The sequence below is a fragment of the Manis javanica genome, chromosome 1, assembly GCF_040802235.1.
Source record: "Manis javanica isolate MJ-LG chromosome 1, MJ_LKY, whole genome shotgun sequence".
NCBI lineage: Eukaryota > Metazoa > Chordata > Mammalia > Pholidota > Manidae > Manis > Manis javanica.
Window position 1 is genome coordinate 211,202,872 of NC_133156.1, and position 15,536 is coordinate 211,218,407.

General features: G+C 40.5%; 1 pseudogene; it reads left to right on the top strand.

Moving 5' to 3' along the window:
• Positions 1-434: 434 nt before the first annotated feature.
• LOC108404219 (large ribosomal subunit protein eL43-like) lies at positions 435-13,553 on the top strand (annotated as a pseudogene).
• Positions 13,554-15,536: the final 1,983 nt, after the last annotated feature.

Genomic DNA, 15,536 nt, shown 5'->3' on the forward strand with positions numbered 1-15,536 from the left:
TTAGAAACCCAAAGAAGGAAAAACATGCTCCACATTTGGGTCGCATACCATTACCTCTGCCTCTGTAGCTGCCACCTTAGCAACTCCCCAGCTATTTCCATTCAGCCTTCTATTCTCACCAACCCCACAGGCCGGCATTGGGGTCAAAGTCCTCACTGGATCTGTCCCTCAGTGAGCCTCTGGAACTTGCTCAAGGGTGCTGGAACATCATCATCCAGCTGGGAAACCAACCCCAGAAACATGAGCAGATTTCTCCTATACCCTGGCAGCCACAGGGGCCACCCTACCCCAGCAGCGAGGAAACAGGGTGTTAATCATGAGCTTAATGGCAGCATCGTTCTTCAGCCAACTCGAGGATCAGAGAGGTCCTTCCTCTCCCTCTCAGTAATGATTCTGACATTTTCGTTCTTTTCAGCCTCAAAGCAAATTGGATCTGAACGCAGATGAGCAGGAGAGAAGTGACGACAAGTCAAGTCTTAATTTTAATGCAGAGCTTTCTCTTCCCCAGTGCAGAAGTCTTATTAAAGAAACAGCAGGATGCTGACAGGAAACTGTTTGTAAGTAGAAATAACACTTATTATAACAAGTCAGAACAGCAGGCAGATAGGTTTGTTTGTTTGTTAATTATATCTGGTTTTATTTTCTAATGAGTGCCTTAAGAAAGGGGGAAGTCATTCTGACAGCTGTTTGAAACCAACTTTTAAATCCTCTTAAAAAATGATACGGAGCCGGAGCAGTCAGAGTCTATGAAGCAAGAGGAGGTCTCCACGCCCTTTGGTGGATCAGATCTGTGAAGCTGAATGGCTTAAAATCCTGTGAATGGGTATCTAAATTCCTGATTTTAATTGATGGCTGTGTCTGTAAGCACACAAATTTTTTTGCCCACTTATAGGGAAAATACAGATCGAGATGTACACTGAATGCATATGTAATTTGCCCACATTTATAAAAAGTAATCTATAGCTTTTTTCTAGGTATGGTAATCTCAGAGAGAGCAAAGTATGTTTGCTGCTAGAGGAAAATACCTACCCTACACAGCCATGCATCAGAAAAGATATACAACATTTAGAATGAAGACTCAAATGAGAAAGCAAAAAAATCTATTTGGGAGCAGAATTGGGAGTGCATTAACTGGTAACAATGTTTTTTAATTGCCCTGAAGCAATTAAGCCTCCTGCTTTTTTGTCAGAAATGAGTAATTATTAAAAGAAGGCAACATAGTTCACATCCTGGCATTTCTATCCAGAATTAAGAGTTAAGGTTTCACATTTATACATTCACACTCTTTTTTTTTAAGGCACTTTAAAGTGTAACTATAAATACCTACAAAACCAGTTGAGCATACCTTGAAGATCATATCTATGCAGACAGAGAAGTCTGAATCATTTAGAACAGAGCAAAAATAAATGTGATAGATAACATATGATAATTATGGGGAAAGCAGATTTGTTGACTACATAATCCAAAGCATCGTCTCAGTTACCAGAGGGATTGCTCTCCCTTCTTTTCCCTTGGTAGTCCCCTTTCCCTAGACCACCTTCAAAGCTCTGCTCTGAAGGGTGCCTCCTACAGGAAGCCTTCCATGGTTAACTGACCCAATCCTTTCATTCACCACATAAGCATGTCTGTATTTTACATTTGGTCCTTAGTAGCTTGTTTTATATCATTATTAAAGTGTTTCTCTGCCTTTGGGCCTTCATTTATGTACCCCCTTACAAAGAAATTCCTTAAGGATCCCACTGTGTCTTCCACTTGCTCAGTTTTCCCCATGATGCTCACTGTCAGCAAAGATGACTCTCAGGAATGTTGCCTGAATTGAATCAATGGCTTTGAGTTCCTTCTAAAAGCCTAGGGGTCAAAGTGTGAGATTATAGAAATAATTTTAATAAGATCCTTTTAAAACCTTTCTAAATCTGTTTCTTTATCTGTTATGCAGGGATAATATGAAATACCCTTCCCCTTCCACACCCCCTCATCCCACTTTTTTTTTTTTTTAATGGCTATTCTTGTTTTCATTGAATCAAGGGTTTCTTTGGGCTTGCTTGAATTTTACTAGTAAAGTCAAAAACCAGCCTATGGGCTAGATGCAAGGCTGGGTCAGCACAGATGTCCAGCAGTGCCTCCTTCTCAGAGGGACTTGCTTGGCTCCATTCTGAAATTAATGCAATGTCTGCAGCTTGAGGGAGTTTGGCACAATAAAGGGGTTTGAATTCCTCCAGCCACTGACTATGAATCCCTCTGGAGAGAAAGAAGGAAATAGAGTTCTTTATCAAGTTCTCAAATCCATGGAATTCTGACAAACAGACATGGTTAATTCAAGATGGAGATGAGTTAAAGTAGGGCAGGAGATAGGAAATTGATTTCCTAGGGATTGAAGTACTAATATTTTCTATTTTTAAAATTCTCAAAATGGCAGTTCTTACCCTCTCTTTATTAATATCCAGCATACTGAGGAACCTACCCCAAGACTATCTTAACAAAGATATTTAGGCTTACACTTAGAATTCAGTGTATGAGATTTAGAACGGGAGGAGAAACTGAATGTGAAGAAATACATCCTTTCTGCTACTAAGAGCCAAAGAGAGCAATCCAATCTGCAAAATGCCCCCAACTGGCTTTCTTTCCACCAGCACCTCACAAATCTCATTGGAGTTTTCAAGAAAACCACTGGAGAGATCATGCTGACAATGAGGAGAAGCCTCATGCGAATAAGCTCAGGTGTGGTGTTAGGAAAGAATTCAGGCTAAGGGTTGGAACCAGTAAAGAAAAGTGGTAAGAACAGAATGTCCACTTCACAGCACTGGTGATGTACCCCAGCTGCCTCACCATGGCGACGCTGGGGAGTGAGAGAAACCCAAGGAAAAGAAGCCGAAGGGAGAGCGCAGTTACCAAATGCCGAGTGGCTGGGACAGTCTAACAGCTTCTCCAGCCCTCGTCCGACCTGGCCTGGCAGCATCTTGCTATGCCTTTCTAGACCTTGGTTTCTCCATCTTTAAAGTAAGGAGGACCAGCTTCAGGGACATGCACTTGGTTTAAGGTTCTGATGTTACCATTTTGAAATTCTTGAAATTTACCATTTTTTCATTTTGCACCACAAATTATGTGACTGGTACTGAAAGTAGAGGCTTGGTATTATTGGTTCTGTTTAAATTAATGAATACGTTTATTTTATTTTGTTTTAAGCTGTCTGTAAAATTATCCTATGAAATCAGAGTGATGAGCAGATGAAAATTGGAAAAAGAACACACTTTAAAGTAAGTACACTTTATTGGCAAATGATGGTCTTGATTAATTTGCTATACTAATTAACTGATAGCGTCAGCTTAACTCCACCATACAGATTAATTGTCACAGCAATAAGACACTGAGTTACATACTAAACACTAAAATTTATACTGAAGATATTGAATCTTCTGGCTCTTTCACTGCCAGGGGATGCTCATTCTAAACTATAATTCTCAATGAACAACACACCATGGAAGATGTGTATTTGTTTAGTTTCTGGTTGTCTTAATTATGTTTTCACTGTGTCGGTTAGAACATACCATTGTAAGATTAACTTTAGCACCTGCTAAAAAGCCCAGCTTATTCAGGAAGAATTCTATCTTAGAGCTAATATTGCATTTTAATCAAATGGACAGTGGCTCAGTCCACCTTGGAGGCAGGGTAGACAGTCTTGATTGATATGCTTCCAGACAGAAACTGATATCCTGGAAAGGAATGAAAGCAGTATATTTCTTGTGTTAAGTTAAAAAAAAAAAAAAAGAAGAAGAAACAATGTCTAACAAGGATGAACATTCTGGGACAATTTGGTCATTCCACACCTGGCCCTTTGTCACATTCCTGAAAATCTTCAACCAACTATAAAACCCCACACCCTAAAACTTTAGGTGCACACCTCTCTCTGAGGTCGCCCGCACTTTCTAAGTGCATAGCCTTAAAACTTTATCTCAACCTTTCAGCGCGCCTCTTCTGTGAGGTAGTTCACACTCCCCTTTCTCCAATGTGCACTTGCTCTTTAAATAAATCTTAAACCTTTCAGGGTGTCTCTCCTCCCTGAGCCTGCACTTTTTCTCTCTTTAAGAATGTAACTTTGAATAAAACTTTCACTCTGCTTCACTACTGTGTCTCTGCCCTTCAATTCTTTGTTGCTGCAGGGACAAGAACTGAGGAAAATACACACTACCTCTCCCCCAACAGTGACATATTAAACACAGAAACCTAGACAGGCTATTCATGTATATAAATAATACAGACATACATGCACACACATACACAATAGCAAAAGAAGGAGTCTTGGTTGAGGGCCAATGAGCCTCAGAGTCACAGAATGTTGCAGGAGTCCAGGGAAGGAAAATCTTAGGAAGCAGGAATCCAGTTCAAGCAACTGTGTTCCCCATGGTGGCGATGAGGTAGATCCCGTGGTATCACCTGCAGTTGGTGCCCATATGTTTGGGAGTCATCACTGAGTCAATGAATATGTGATAGACATTCATTTTGCAGGAGGCTCTGGTAGTTTTAGAGAGATGCGGAGGCTAAAAGCTCAGGTTCTGGCCTCCACGTAGCTCCAACTCAAGTGACTGAAGGATACCAATGTGTGGCTGGAGCCTCACCACAGAGCCACTAGCCCTGCCCCTGCCAGCTGAGCAACAGGATGACTCTTAGAGATGAGTCAGTAGGATTCTTTGAGTTATTGAGTGAGACACTGAGTTGAAAAATTAGAAAAATATCAAACAGGTGAATCAAAAGAAGCAGTCTTCCATCAGCAGGAATGCCCCAAAGAACTGTAAGGTGGGACGTGGCTGAGGAGGGAGGCTCTAGTTATACTCATCTGCTGCCTACCTGGCAGTCCCAAGATTCCTCCAATCCCATTTGCTCAGGGTGACAGTCACAAAAAATAATGCTAGGCTCCTTTCTTAAAGCCAAGAAACATGCAAGATAATTCTGCCTTGCTTTAAGCAATCCCGAGTTTTGAAAGCCAAAAGATAAATCATTGACAAATTCTTGACTTCATAAAATGTCTCACCACAAGATGGCCTTAAAAAGTAAAAACTCCCATAGTAGTACAATTTAGGTAGTATTTGACTTACAAAATAAGGAATTTATATGCAATGTTGAAGCAGCATATCTGCTACATAAAATCAGGTAGCCTTGTGGTTGATCCAAAGTCATAAATAAAATAAGCAGCAGCCATTCTTCACCAACATTATTCAATTGAGAAATCTAGCAAAGCAATCTAAACAATTCTCCTGTCAGTGGGTATATCATTAGACTGCAGCTTTCCAGTTCCCTGTATGTTGACAGGAAGCTTATTTCCTGAAGTAGAAAGAATAAGACAATATATACCCATGGGATCACTTCTTCAGCACCATTAAAATTTTGTCAGGGCCAGTTTGTTTACACAGAGCTATTTTAACTGCAGAGAAAAATCTGAACTAACAGATTGGCATACAGTAATTTCTAGGAGAATTCTAGAATGGAGCACTTAGATGACGATTTATGAGCACTTAGAAATTAAGAAACGATCACTTGGTCAGCCTAGGCTCATTAAAAAACAATAATAAATGACATTCTTTTTTTTAGAATTACTTAAACTAGTAAAGTTGAGAGATGCCATAAATGAAACTTACTCAAATTTTAGAATGTATTTGTATGAAATTGTCATGGACAAGGTGAAAAAGAAAAGTGAATTCAATGAAAATGTAATTATATGGATTTGTATTTTCCTGAGCAGCCACCCTAAATGGCTGATGAATAGACTCATGTGAGCTAGAGAAGGGTCCTAATAGTGTATCACAGGGCTCTCTCCTTGATGTTTTATCAAAGCCTAGAATAACAGTTTAGAAAGCCTTGTTATCAAAATCACAAATATACAAAACTGGAAGCCTGGCATATTAGCAAAATCTGGAATCAGAAAGTTTTAGTAAGACAGAAGAATCAGAACAAAACAAAATGTTTATAAGCAATAAATGTAAATTTACATCTGGATATTTATATAAAGACAAAATCAGGCCAGATGGATGGTCATGTGACAGAGAACTAGGTGTTTTGCTTGGCCACAGGTTTTATATGGGTCCTGAATGAAATATGGATATTAACAACAACAAGCTAATAGATTCTTGCTAATTAACGTGTATTTTCTTCTCCTTGGTTATCAGTGATTCTTTTTTTCTTTATACTCTTCTGAAATTTTCTACAATAAGCATGTATTATTTTTATGCAGAATAAAAACTACTATTAGTATCTAAAAATATTTAATGACTGTCTATGCAAGTTGGAGCAGGCCATTCTATATCATTTTCAAGGCCAGAACAAGGAAAACTGGCTTGAAGTTACAGAAAGCAACTTTAGGCCAAGTATCCAGTTGACAGTGGAGTGAGTGCCTATCCTAGGAAGTGTCCATGTAAATGCTGGCCATCTACAGTGGTAACATACCATAGCACAGTGGTTAAAAGCTCTAGTTCTGCCTGGCTTTAAATCTTGACTGTGCCACTTACTACTCATATGACTTCAGATACGTTTTCTACTATTACTCCATCTATGAAGGATGCATGATGGTAACTGCTCTTAAATTGTCCTTACCCATATGATTGCTATGGATTAAATTACTTCATATAAATGTTCTTAAGATAATAACTGACATATGCTCAATGAACATTAGCTGTAATGATCAGTTAGGAATGTACAAAAAGGATTTCTGCTTTGCTTGAGAAATTAAACTGAGGGTTCTCTCCAATTCCATGATCTTATTGTTCTAGCTGGTGGTAGATCACTTATCCTCAGGTGGTACTCTGTTATTACTGAAACATGAAGTCCTAAACAGAATCCTGATAGTAAAAAAATTATTGCAGGAAACCTAAATATATTACAAAGGAAGACATGTACAAGGCTGTAGAGAACCTCATAGATTTCATTATCAGTAATAGGAAGTAGGCCTGGGAGTGGCACTGGACATGTCAACTAAATCCATGAACTGAAGTCCCAGTGACTAGACAAAGGATAGGGCATGGGTGAAATAGCCAGAAGGAGGAAGCCCAAGGAATTTCAGAAAACAAAGGTGTGTGCTCATTCGTTCATTCATTCATTTATTCATTCAACAAACGCATTTGCCAAGCTCCCACTATGTACAGACTGGGTGTTGTGCTGGTTCTAGGCACAGAACACCCAGCAGAGTCCCTGCCCTCATGGATTCTACAGTCAGCGAGAAGTACATTTTAAACACTATTTAATAGTCACACTAATAAACTTACAGCTGTGATCAGCATAGGAAGTACCCAGAGTCATATGATAGAGACTTGCCCTGCTCATAGAGGTCAGGAAAGACAGCCCTGGCGGAGCTATGGCTGAGTTGAGATTTGAAGAAAGGGTGGAAGCTACAAGATGAAGCGGGAGAAGAGCCCTTGGGGCAAAGAGCAATTGGTGAGAAGAAGTATAGCAAGTAAAAGGAACCAAAGAGCCAGAGAGGCTGGAGTGCAAAAAGCATCCAAAGCATGGTTTGAAATAAAGCCAGATAGGTGCAGGGCTGTGTGCTCATGGTAAGGAATATGGTATCCTTAAATAATGCAAAGGCACTCAAGTATTTAAAAAATTTTTTGGTGCGGGCAGGGAGAACATGAAGATTAGATGAAGAAATCACTGTGGATACATAACGGGAGGTGGAGATCAAAATGGCTGCAGATAGACCAAGAAGTGATGATGGCAGCTTAGACTGGGATAGCGGGAAGGGAAGTATGGAGAAGAATATGGATTCAAGAGAGGCTTAGAAGGCAAAACTGAATGTAAAGGGTAAGGCAGAGGGAGGTGACTCCAAGTTCCAGCCTGCTTAAGTTCAGTAAGATAGGAATCACTGAAGAGATTTGAGGCAAAGATGGAGAGTTTGGTTTTGGGTCTGTGACATTTTAGATGCATCTGAGACGTTCAAGTGAGGATGTTAAGTAGGGAGTTGGGTATGTTGGTCTAGAGTTCAGAGGAGAGGTCTAGGCTGGGGAACACTTCTGGTATCATAAGATACAGAATAAGAAGAAAAGAGTGTCTAGGACTGAGCCTCGGATATTTTAGTGTTCATTGATCTGGGAAGAATAGATAAGGCTGCAAAAGAGACAGTGAATGAGCTGTCAGAGAAGATGGGGGAAACCAGAAGAATCTTCTGTCACTGAACCCAAGAAAAGAAAGTGTTTCAAGGAGGAGGGGTGGAAGACCGTGTAGACTACTGCTGAGAGGTCAAGGAAGATGAATGACCTGAGCACAAGCTGTTTGGGTGGGTTAATGGGGGCAGAAACCAACTTGACAGTGACCTGAGGATTGAGAGTACATTTTAAAGATCTTACTGGCTTTCTTTAGTAATTTGTGAATTGGGCAGCATCCAGTTGAGTAGATAGAAAGGACCTCCAAGGAGCTGCACAAAATGAGAGGAGTGGGAATAAGGGAGTGATTGGTTATGGCAAGATCACTTTCCTTGAGGGGATGGCAGGGGGTCTATCAGGCAGATCACCTAACTGGTGCTGATCAGGTGATTGACTGACTGGTGTAAGATTCCATTTCTAGGAGACCCAAACTGTAGTTAAGTCCCAGTTTGGTAATGTAGGGCTTAGCATAAGTGGGCCTGCTGTCTTGTTTTTTAATCCTGATATACTCAATGTCTCACTCAATAACTCAAAGAATCCTACTGACTCATCTCTAAGAGTCGTCCTGTTGTTGCTCAGCTGGCAGGGGCAGGGCTTGGTGGCTCAGTGATGAGGCTCCAGCCACACATCAGTATTCTTCGATCACTTGAGCTGGAGCTATGTGGAGGCCAGAACCTGAGCTTTTAGCCTCCACATCTCTATAAGACTGCCAGAGGCTCCTGCAACATGAGTGTTCATCACATATTCATTGACTCAATGATGACTCCCAAACATGGTGCCAACTGCAGGAGAGAAGAGATTGAAAATGAAAACACAATGAGAGGATGCAGGGGCACAGGGGCACAAGAGCTACTGAGAAGGATAGATGGCTAGGAGAACTGTCTCTTTTGGCCAAGGAGATGAATTGCCAGGTAGAATGGCTTGGTCACAATGTGGTCCCAAAGGGCAGGAACTCTGCTGATGTTATGACAATGCTCGTAGAAAGGAAGCAGCTGGGGTCACGGTTTCATCTTGTCCCTGGTTAGGATTCCAAGCAAAATATTTGTGAGAAGTTGGGAAGGCACTACTGAAGAAATCTTAGCTCATATATCTCAGAGTTTGGGTCCTTGACCAAAAGAGAAATAGCAGCAGCCCTTATGGCTGGGAGTTCTCAGAGATCTCCTCTGAGTTGAAATCCAGACCAATCATTTTCTGAGGAAAGGAGATCGGGTATGTTTCTTCACTCAAGTCACAGATTTATTTTCCAGAACCATAATGGTTTACGCATGAGGAAACTGTGGCTCATCTCAACCAGGTAGAAGAATTTGAGGTTTGCCGGATCCAACTTTCCAGTGTTTTCTAAAGTGTAGAATACCTGCATGACATGAAGCCGTCATCTGAGACACACATCCCCAGACCCTTGAAGTCATAGCAGAGAAGGAAGGCCACTGTGTCTTGAGCATCTGTTAGGTGCCAGGCAGGCTCTGTGTCCATCGCCTTTGCAGACATCGTGTCATGTAATCCTTGTACTAACTACTCTATGACGTCTGGATCTGCACTTCCATCTAAGGAGATGAGAGAAATCAGCTTTGCCAAGAGCTCCAGGCTGCTTCTTTACCTCCTTGGTGGCCTTTAGGTATGGCTGCAGGCTAACCTGGCCTGCCAGGGCCCTGAGGAGAGAGGTGTTTGAGTTGATGGCAGCACATTTCCCTGAGCATTTCCATTCTTCTCCCAGCCAACCCAACTATTGGGAAGGTTTGTATTTTTATCTTCTCACTTTCCTTTTTTCCAAGTTGTGTTCCAGACAAATATTTGTGGTCATTGCCCAATAAAACCAAGTACACAAACGTGCTAATAGAAAAAAGCAGAGGGAGAACTTTCTGAGTACTTAGCAAGGACCTAATACATTATTCTTTTTTAAGCCAAAACCTCACTCCCAACCTCAACACCCCCCCAACAGTGTCAAAACCCTGCTCATTTCTCAATTGACAGAACCAGAGCAAACCACTGAACAGGGCTTCTAGGTGGAAGGGGGGTCTCCAAGAAGGAGGAAGTACATCTCTTCCCCTCTCTATTTCTCAATCATATATGAATACAATTATGTCCTTGCCACTAGAGACCCTTGGGATCAACAGTGTCCTTGTCACTCAGCACCTTACCAAAATTTAATATTCTCCTACAAGAATATCTTATTACTCAGCTTTTAAAAGTGTTCTGAATTTGGTTCAATTTTTCGTGATATCTTATTTTTCCCAGCTTTAGAAACTGGTAATATAAAAAGCATAAGTAGAATGCTGAAAACTGATCACCAGACTAATAATAAAATCAGTCCCTAAACAATTTGTTGCTGAGAAAGAGCAGCTCCAATCCCAAAGGATATGCTCCCTCACAGGGCAATAAACGTGAGGTGTCTGTCACCCCTGAGTGCTCTGAGGACTGCTGGGGGGGTCAGAGATTCAGGAGGCTGCTCCACCCCAGCTGAGAGGGATTCCTGCTTCTTTCCCTACAGTCTTTGTATTCCTGCGCACCCTTGCCCCTTTCCCACTCCCCAAACCTCCTTCTTATGAAGGACAGTTAGGCTGTCTTCCCACAGGTTTGCACCAGCTGGTTGCCAGTTGAGTTCAGTGATGAATCAGTCAACAAGAATTTACTGCATACCAGCTATGTGTGAGACGAGATGAAACCTCCCTTCATTACCTCTCCTCTACAAGCTCATTAAAGATGAGAAACATTACACTTTGAAAACACATATTGTAGAAATGCTAAATAATAATGATAACTCATAATAACCCATCAGCCTAGGTAGCATAATTTACCAGGGTGGATAAAATTACCTGAGGAGTACTACCAAATAAAGCAAGTCAGCACCCACACACTTGTCCTATGTGTAAAAGTGATATTCTTTATTCAGCTTCTAAGTCACACTTGGCATTCAAAGCCGATCTGTTTCTCAAACACAAGGCCCTTGAAAGCTTTTCCTTTTTAATCCACATGTTGCATTGTCTTATTTAGTAGAATAATTGCAAGTTATAATCTCTTTTCCTAACAAGACCAGGTAGGAAAATAAAAGTGTCGATGTGAACTTACTGGTATTCAGTTCATTCATTCATTCCTTCAGTGAACACGCGTCTCATGCCTGCTATTCCTAAGGCCTATGCCAGCATTGAGTCCACAGGGTGAATAAGACACAGCCATGCTTATGAGTAGCTCACAGTTTACCAAGCAGCCACCCAAATCATAGCAATAAATTTAATAGGTACCTTAACAGAAATATGTACAGTCATTACAGAGGCCCCAAAATCACTACAATGGGTTCTACCTGTGAAAGATCACAGAAGAGATGAGAAAGGGTTACATGGTCAGAAATGCATGACATTCTAGATTCACATCCAAGCATCACATTTCTATACATTCTATATTAAGTGACTAATCTTTCTAGATACAAAAGAATGTGTTATTTCTGGCAGTGATGATAGATAAGCTCAGGAGTAGTGGTATTGGCTCATTCAATATGTGTGAGATGTTTTTAATTGAGGTCTGTGGTTTGCATATTCTTCTACAGAATAATACAGAATTATTGTTAAACTTTTCTAGTTCTCAGCTGACTCGTGTACAAACAAAACAAAGCAATGGTCTCATCCTAGTCTGCAAAAACTTTCTGACCTCCAATATCTTCTAAAGTTACATATCCTAGAGTTGGGACTTCACTATTTAAAATATATTTGGTGAAACTTGAATAAGCACTAGAGTTTAGTTAATAGTTTTATACCAATGTGTCTTTGTTTTGAAAATTGTACAATGGTCATATAGGTATTAAAATTTGGGGATGTGGGTTGAGGAAATACATGGGAAATCTGTGTAATAGTTTTACAACTTTTCATTAAATGTAATATTGGTTCAAAATAAAAAGTAAATATATGTGTATATTATATATGTAAAATATATATGTATACATTATATGTAGGCATGTATGTGCATACTTACATTTTTTTAGTTTGATGCTCCTCAGAGTGTGTTCCACAAAATATTTATTACCAGACAAACTAAATATGGAAACCAACACTTTTATAACCACTTCTACAATATTTAAGTGTATGATCATTTTCCTAGAAATTTATTTTTACTGCATTTTTTTAAAGTATCCATCTGTATTAGAGTTCTGCAGAGAAACAGAACCAAGAGGGTGTGTGTGTGTGTGTGTGTGTGTGTGTGTGTGTGTGTGTGTGTGTGTAGAGAGAGAGAGAAACAGACAACAAGAGACCTATTTCAGGGAAGGGTTGCAGTCCAAAGGCAATCGGCTGACAGAATTGCTTCTTGCTCAGGGAAGTTGTCTTTGTTCTGTTCAGACCTTCAACTGATTGGATAAGGCCCACCCATGCTATAGAAGTAATCTGTTTTACTCAAAGTCTACTAATTTAAATGTTAATCTCATCTAAAAACCATCCTTACAGAAATATCCAGAATAATGTTTGACCAAATATCTGGCTCAGCTAAGTTAACACATCAATTAGTTAACCATTAGTTAATCATCACAGTGTCCATGACATATTTGAAACTTTAAAAAAAATCCCTTCATTGAAGAGTTCGAGAAGCATTGTATAAGGTAACTCTTAATAGTCTACCAAATAGTTTCATTAATAAAAAAAATAGACTAAGAACACTCATGTTATGTGGGAACAGAGGAAAATACTAGAGCAGTGCCCTGATGGTATGGCGAGAGGAGGATGGAAGCACTATTTAATTCTCATCCATAAGCCTACACTATCAAAATTCACCTTTGCCCATTGACACAGTTTGTATTCTCTAATCCAGAGGTTCCCAAACTTCCTCAATTCCCAGCATCTCAGTGTCTCAATAATTTTTTTCACAGTGCCTTTAGCCTCCAAGAAATAACTAACAGAAATATCATCTACATAGTAGTTAGGTTCCAGTAACTTAGCTGTTGGAAAAAAAACTAACACCCATACACTGAAAGAGAAAATTATTTTATTCTTCACCACAGTTACTTATAAAAGGAGGTATATGCCAGACGGGCACGGAACATCTTCTAAAACCTTGGAACCTGTGTAGACACCACTGCGTCCTGCTCTTGCTCCTCACTGGCTTCGGTACTTGGAGGCCACATGGCTAAACGCACCAAGGTTGGAATCATCAGTAAATACCAGACTCCTTATGCTGCCTCCCTCAGGAAAACGGTGAAGAAAATTGGAATAAGCCAGCACATAAAGTACACTCACTTCTTCTGTGGCAAACCCAAGATGGAGAGGCAGCTGCCAGGATCTGGCCCTGTGGTTCCTGCATGAAAATCATAGCCGGTGGTACCCGGACCTACAACACCACCTCTGCTCTCATAGTAAAGTCGACTGTCGGACGACTGAAGGAGCTCAAAGACCAGTAGAAGCCTGCCCTTTTGAAACATTGCTAACCTATAATAAATGGGTTAATTTACATAAGAACACAAAGAAACTTGGTGCTTGTTGGTCCTTGCATTTCATTCAACTGCTGAAAATCCAGCTGCTCATAGATAAGGACACCTTTGAAAGAAATGGAACATAATCGAATGTTGAATCTGTGAACTTGATGTAGTAGTTCATTTGATGTGCAACACACATCAAGAATTATCATGTTCCCCTAGACGTTTAACATAAATCTCAGGGCCCCTGTGAGTTTGCTGAGTTGTCCTGGGCCCCTAGTACCTAGTTTGGGACCCATGCCTCTGTTCTTTTTCCATTTTTCACTTTATTCTGTCATTACAAAATACACGTATCTGCTTTATGTGTCTAGCAACTCCCTCTGTGAAACCTGGGGTTAAACAGAGTATAACATTTGCTGTCATGTTATAACTCCAACCTTTCACGGCTAGCTCTCAAGAAGATATCTATTCCCTCCTCTGTTATTTGTCTAGGAAGAAGGCTGAAGGAGACTAAAAGTCCAGGTGTCCCAAACATGTGCCTCAGAGAACACAGCAAAATCTTTTGCTCTGCTATACATTTAAATAAGAAAACAGTTTTAACTTTTTTTTAAAAAACAATTAGGTCAGGCTGAAAGCAGTACAAAAATGGGTATGAATTTGATACCTTTCTCATTAATTTGCAACCATCCTCAGCCACATCTGAATCGAATCCTGATTATTCTATCCAATTATGTTTCTTTCACTCACCCTAAATTCCCCTAACTATAGTCAAAACTCCCGTGGATGGTATAAATAACTGTGACGGCAATACTTACACTGGGGTTTAAGCATAGCTTGAAATCAAAAGCCTTTGTATTTTCCATCTAAGTCATGCCATCTCTTCATCATTATGGCCATTACCATCATCAGATGATGAATTGTCTTTCCTGACCCTTTGGTATTAAGAGTTGGAGTGATGGCCTGCCTCTGTCTCCCGTTTCTAGCCATTTCCTGGCTCATTTTCCATAGACCGAGGAAAGAGGAGAGAGAGAAACTCAAATTCTCATATCCCCTGCCAGACTGTCTCCTCCTTACAATAACAAAAGACTTCCTCCCAAGCTGACTGGCTCACTCACTCCCTCTCTCTCTCTTCCCCCTTCTCCTACAAGCCCTTTTTATGAAGATCTCTTAGGTTCTCTAATCTACTGATTAACCAGCTACATACAGTTGATACAACCTGCCTCTGATATTAAGCTACCACCTTGTAATGGAGACTATACATACATCCCTCTCCAGGGATAAATCCAAGCTTATCAGAAGATGCTTTTTAAAACCTTTTTCGTAACAAACAGCACACAATTTCAAATAGGGGAGAGAGTGGCTTCCCACTCCAGGACAGGTATCTGATGCCAGAGAGCAGGAGAGCAGTGACCCCCCCACTGCTGCTCCCTTTTTTCCCCAAGCCTGATGCTGAACTCCCCCCTTCTTTCTTGCTGGAGCTTTTCTATAAACCAGATGTCAACAAATATATTGGATTCTTTATACTTTAATCTGTTTAACATTTTGAAAGTGTTGAAAGAGTTGTGTACATTATTCACTCAACTATAGCTACTTTCCAATGACCTCGGGGCATTAGCAGGATACCTACTTGGAGCAAGGCATCCCAGAAACCACCTCGACGTGCTTAGAATCCAACTGGCACACAGCCTTCAGTGGGAAGGCTGATGGATGGTGTTCAGTAAAAATTAAAAGCCTAGGAAAAGTACAGGCCCCCAGGCCAGAACAAAGCCGCTGAATGATGGTTCCTTCTGGGAGCAGAGATGGGAGGTTTTTTTCTTGCCCTGCTCCTGGGTGTGAGAATGAAGTTAAAACTTCTTTGCAACCGTGATTAATCCTTATTTGGAGGGCCTCCTGCTTTTCCAGAGCAAAATTTCATGAGTGGTAAATGAAGGGTCTCTCAAAGTGGGAACTGAAAGGGGAAGAAACAGGAAATGTACAACCGAATCCCCGCACATTACCCACTCTGTAAAACAGGAGGAAAT